Raw genomic sequence first — 6200 nt, 5'->3', positions numbered from 1 at the left:
CCTCTCGCTCGTAACGGCTTCCACAGCTGTGACAACCTCGCAAAATACTTGTGCAGACCTCGTCTTTGAATGAATGAATGAATGAATGAATGAATGAATGAATGAATGAATGAATGAATGAATGAATGAATGAATGAATGAATGAATGAATGAATGAATGAATGAATGAATGACTACATTGTACAAGGGTTCTTTTTCTTAGCGGAGTTATGGCCCTCAGTCCAGGGCCCCAGTGGCCTTTGCAGTCTTGCGAGCCCTGTCGATTAGCTTGAGCTGCTCTTCAGGCTTCGAGCTGGACAGCGCAGCCTCCCACTGCTCCGGTGTTGGTGTTTTCTTTATTGGCACTGCCTGCATTTTCTGACAGGCCGATGTAACGTGGCAAAGCGCTGGGTGTTCACCGCATAGCGGGCATTTGTTGTCATATGTGGAAGGATAGATTTTGCTTAGTAAACTCAGATTGGGATATGTATTAGTCTGCAGTTGTCTCCAGGCAACCGACTGCTCTCTACTACGGTCTTTGTGGGGAGGGGGGTAGGTCCTCCTAAGGGCTCTTTGGTGTTCTAAGATAGCTTCATACCGTCTAGTGACTGCGCTCAGTTCCCCTTCGGGGCGCGCCTCCAGGTTGGCGTATGCTCGGGCGTTGGCGTCCGCACGTTGGTTCCCTTTGACAACCTCATGGCCTGCTGTCTACGTGATGAGGCATCTCGTAAAGGTGATTGTCCTCGCCTTGAGTATGTGAATGGCTGCAGTGGATATGCGTCCACTGCTGTACCTTCTGCACGCCTCTTGCGAGTCTAGCTGTAATGATGTGAGCATGGGGCTCCTCACTCTGCTGGGTGATGGCGGGTGCAATTGCTGCTTCCTCAGCCTCGAGGATGCTGTTGGTTTTTATCGAAGCGCAGTTGATTTCCCTGAGCTGGTGATCCACCACGCTTTGAGAACCAGGCTTTGATGCAGCAAGTAGAGCATATATGCACCCATTTCTCCGTCCACAAAGCTTCCTTCATGACAATCAAGAACTGTTAGTGTAGTGTTTCTTGAAGAAGGAATATGTGTGAAAAACTACAAGTTGTCTGTAATTGTACATACATGTCTTCCTCAAATTCTTTGCCTGAATCTATTGAAAAGCTGAAACAGCTGATGAGCTGCGCTCATATCTCGCATTACGAGATAACGTAATCGTCGGCAATTTTCTTTCCCCCAAATGTACGCTAGTGTACTGCCCCGTATTTCGGCGAATTGTAGTCTCGATTTTTTGTTTGCAGAGTAATAAGCAAGCATATTCGGCCGTCTCCAACGATTCCTTTGTCCATAGATATTTGAAAGGAAAACCTTATGGTATTTCGGGCTCGTGGTATCTCATTCTTACTGAACAGCTGCGGGAGGACCAGGGCCTTGACGCAAGTAATGAGAAAGCAAACACATGCATTTTCAGAACAATATGTGCCCAAATTATTAGCCTGAAATAAGGTTAGAGGCAGAGCAGCGTCTACGCCAGTGGCACGTGAATGCGAAACAGAAAAAAGTACTATCCAGGTTAAAGAGTATATTTGTCAACGAAATGCTAGCGGTTACCAAAAAGAGACTCCCCCAGAACGTGTAATGCGGAGAATGTGCTATCTTATGGTATGTTAGCTGTAACAAGGACGCGGTGTTCCGAGAGCGCAGTGAGTTGGAAGGGCAGCCGACGGCTCCACGCAGAGCACAAGTTCCTAAATACGGTAGCCACTTCCTGCACATAACAATGCTAATCAGAAATAATTATAAAGGGTACTGTTCTACAGTAGGGATAAGCTGTTAACGACGGTGGTGAGGATAGCATAGAAATTGATAAAATATGTACAACGTTTTGAAACGTATACTTTATTTTAGATTTTACTGCAAAGCAGAAGCGTCCTCATTTGATGCCACACATGAGACAACATCAGTAGAAGGTGCCATTCAGCCTGTTCATCGTATTTTAGATGTGCCAATCCCCATCGTCACATTAATATAAGCTACATATTCGTCACTACGAGTGATCTGCTACAGTTTTAATATCACACATTTTCCTATCTAGAGAAGCGCGTAGAGTTGACGAAAGTACTAAGCAATCCCAACATAGCGAAATCTGCACTCGTCGGGCAATACTTAAGAAAAGGTATTCGAAGACCGTGCACAGTTTCATCACTTGCTGGACGATGAAGGTTGTTCCTCTTTTTGGCCCTCTGCAGTCGCAGGCACCGTGCTGGAGGCGGCGTTTACTGCAGCCTGTTTTGCCGTTTCACTCTGACCGGTCTGAGCAGAGTCAGATGAACTGGGTGAAAGAGGATCCAGCTTTGTTGACGGTAGCTTCTGTACACCGATGGGGCGCTCCGCAGGGTCAGCAAGTAAAGTCTGAGACATGTAGCCCACAGAGTGATCTTTGTTATGTTTGGGACCATACGGCAGCAACCCTAATTCGTGAAATTCTTGAAGCTTGCTACTTTTCGACGCCATTGGTATCTGCGACGCGGCGTCTGTGTCATTGGCAGGTGAGGCAGGGACACTGCCACCAACCTTGTTGCTCTCTTCAGAGGTGGCTTGGGAGGAAGTCTTGGAAACTTCGCTTGTAGGCGATGACGCTGCCCTGCCTATCTGCTTGTCCGTGGCCGGTCGGTCGTTGCTTGCCTCCTGGCATTTCGTTGTATTCGCACCTGTTGACTGGCTAGGAGGGATCTGGCTTGCCGAAGGCGCTGGCAACGGCCGCGGTCGTTCTTTGGCGCCCTTCGCGCGTACTTTCACTCGTTGCTCGTTTGCTGGTCGATCGACTGCTGTAGCAGATGTTCGCGCTGCAGAAGACCTGGATGAGGCTGATGTCCCAGGTGAGCAAATATTCGAGGCCGCTGTCTTCATCGGCTCGTCACCTGTTACCTCGCTCGTGTTGCTCATGCCGCTGAGGCACGATTCGAAAGCTGACGTACTTTCTATGGAAGGGGTGTTCGAAAGCGACCTTGGCTTCAAGCCAGGTTTTTCGAACTGGATACCAGCTTCTGCATAGACGTCGTTGGTGATTTTCATTATGAACTGGAAAGAAATCAGTATGGCATATTGTTTCAGCACTTCGCGCTTAGCAACAAAACTGCACTGATCATGCATATAGGGAAATCAACATGTGGGCAGGCCATCATACAAATGCAGAAAAGAATGTCATGGACAAACTTTTTGGTACTGCTCGCCAACACTCAATAATAAAAACCAGCAGTCAAAACATCTGTGTGATAACAGTTTTGTGGCCCATTTCCGCACTCTGGAATGTAAACCTCTTTGCTCAAGTCATTTAGGCAAAATTAAAACTCGCGGCACGAATTCATACTCGCCTAAGATAAAGCATTGGTGCTCGGCCTATATACCGTGATAACATCTAAGATAATAACATTTTGTTACGTATGATCCGCAGACAATGTTATGCTGCAGAGCAGTGGCACCGGCGTTTCAGCACTGATATTCAGAGCATAATACTCAGGGTGCGATTGCAAAAGGCTCAATACAAGCATTCCAAATGCTGCTCAGTTGTGCGTAAAATATCCCGTGAGAAGAGCTCAATCTTAATAAAATTTCTGCCCTTTGCTGGTATCTGCGCACACCTTGCCACCCGTATTTGCATCTTTGGAAGAGCTTCATTCATATAAATTTTGAGCGCGCACCGGGAGCCTTTAGAGGTAGTATTAACTCCTCTTAGCACACCAAAATCTGCTAACCCCTCCACTTTCCAAACAACCCAACAAGGCTTCTAGATTTCTCTCAGGAGTTCAGAGACTTAAGGTGTAGTCATCCACCGCACCAAAGCCACATGGATATGTTATTATTTAATCGTAGCTTTGGCCTCATGGTTTAAGCTTCCGGCCCGCATGTGGAAAGTGTGGCTCTAGATCCTTGGTGCCGCCAACTACCCAACATTGATACAATGGGGAGAATCTTTCCCCTGGCCCGGTGGCCGGCTTCTTTAGAGTAAAATGCTTGGCAGATGAGTCCGTGATCCAAGTTTTAGTAGACGAAGATAACTTGTGGCACGGCGCTCTCTGCACACAGATTCCGTTTTTGCCATAAAACTTAGCATCAACCGTACCCATAAAATGTTGTTTTGGCAGTGCTCTACAGTTGAGTAAACCAAGCAAGCCGAGATGTGCAGAGAACTTTAAACATTATGGCTGAACTCTCCAAATCCCTTTTTATTTAAAGTGTTTCTGTCATGAGCACCTTCCCAGCGTTCTGGCTTTCCCGGAAGTTGGCGGCTTGAAACCAACACAAGCTGCCATCACTTCATTGTTTCGCACGTTTAAAAGTGTGGCAACGCCAAATTATTCGTTCATGTTTGAGCAGAAGTTCGGCAGAGAAAACCTGCAACTGTGTACTTGCAGCAAAAAGGCCGTAACTGTTTAAATGGAGATTGCCAGGTTTGTCCCAAAGATTGCACAGAATAAAAACAACACGCTTGATTTGCGTCGGAGGGCCTCTGCAAAACTATCATATTTTCGTAAGCTACCAGACTACTAGCATAGGTTGTTCCAGACAGCATGTTCTACCGCATAGGCTGTAAATAGTTGTTTTTAGCCTGATCTCCCTGAGGAACGCTGTATCAAACTGAGCTCTAAGAAAGTTTGTCAAGTTTTTCCAAGCAGACAACACTGCGAAATGAATATCTGTGCGGTCTACAAAAAGTAAGCAAAGGACAAAAAGAAGGAACAAATCAGAAGACTGCGCTGTACAGCTGAGTTGTCCGTTTCACTCAGCCTTGGCTCTAACTTGACAAGCATTCATATTGCCGTTCTTTGCGTAAAACAATAACCATATTTACACTGCAAAAATTAAGTCGCAAATGCGTGTGTTTTGCCTTCCAAAAATTAGCACAAAACCCTGTGTTTGGATCATAATGCAAACTAACTGCCTTAACAGGCAGATGAACGGCAACAAACCCTACTGTCCGCATATGGCATGAAGATGTTAAGGGTGAAGCTAATAATGATCACATTAGCCTGTCAAATAATATGCTAATATTCACACAGAGTAAGTACCTTAAATGCCATCTGTGGCTGTTGGCTTCTCTCATCTGAGGTACCTGTAAGTTCTTCGATAAATTTCCAGCATCAATGATGCCACGAGCTGGCATGTTTCAGAAATCTCGTGCGCGAGAATCTTCACCATTGCGCCCATAAAATTACACGCTACTCAATTCAGTGCATAGAAAAATACCTCTTCTATTGGCTGGCATGATCGTTTCGACGCGCCACAGCTTCAAATATATTTCAATGGGATGCAGTATTCGACAGCGTGTAAGGCAAAAATCTCATCTATCTTTTGTTTTACATCAGTCTCTGTCTCATGTGCTGGCTCCATTACTTTTACTTACAGGAGACATATGTGATGTCAGTTCTTGAAAAAGCTCAGGCTGCACAAGCATACTGATATATATTGCTCTAAAGTGTATTTCATCATTCTTACTATTCATGGCAGGAAAAACTTTTCCTTGTGCACCTAAGAGCTCGCAGGAAAAATCTCACCTCCAATAGCTTCCTCCAAGCGGTAAGGGCCGCAGGTGTGATCTGCTTCTTATCGTCTCTGCGCAACATAGCCTTCATCAAGACGTGGCCCAAGATGTCGAAATGATGTGGGTACACTCCAGCCTTGGTCGTGTGAAGCTCAGCATTCTTGCGGATGAGCGCCTCGAGCAAGACCGGGTCGCTGGCGTTGTCCACCATGGAAGTGACGTGGTAGGCCACAGTGCAGGCGTGCGCCCTGAACGCCGGATCGCTGGGGAGCATGGCTAGTGGCATGGCGCGGAACAGGTGGAAGAGCGCCACGAGGTTTGGGTTTTCCGTGAGGAAGACGCTGAAGATGAGGACGCCGCCTTCGTGGTTGGCACTGCAGAAGCCATGCCAGGTGTCATGGAGAAGGCGGCATTCACGCTGCGTCATGCGCGTATTATCGTCAGCCACCTGCTTGCCCTGAATGTTGCCCATTCTTCTCAACGCTCTGCTTCTTCTTCTTCTTCTTCAGCTTCGAGTTTCAACTTGATGGTTACGACTAGAGAAATACCATAAAATGGGAACGTGTAATATCGGCAGCTTTCTCTCCGCGATTTGCAGTGGTTTCCATCTGTACTGTATTTTAAAAGTCAATTTACAGCCTAGCAAGCGTCTCTAACATTTAAACTTGCTTGATGTGACGTATACACCACACCG

General features: G+C 46.5%; 1 pseudogene; it reads right to left on the bottom strand.

The window, feature by feature from the left end:
• Positions 1–216: 216 nt before the first annotated feature.
• On the bottom strand, positions 217–5978 carry LOC149362533 (uncharacterized; annotated as a pseudogene).
• Between the last annotated feature and the right edge of the window lie 222 nt (positions 5979–6200).

This window comes from Amblyomma mixtum, chromosome 2, assembly GCF_055824585.1.
Source record: "Amblyomma mixtum isolate Tamu chromosome 2, ASM5582458v1, whole genome shotgun sequence".
In the NCBI taxonomy this organism is placed as follows: domain Eukaryota; kingdom Metazoa; phylum Arthropoda; class Arachnida; order Ixodida; family Ixodidae; genus Amblyomma; species Amblyomma mixtum.
Note: the sequence above shows the minus strand (reverse complement) of the source record. Positions and strands in the feature narration are given on the sequence as shown.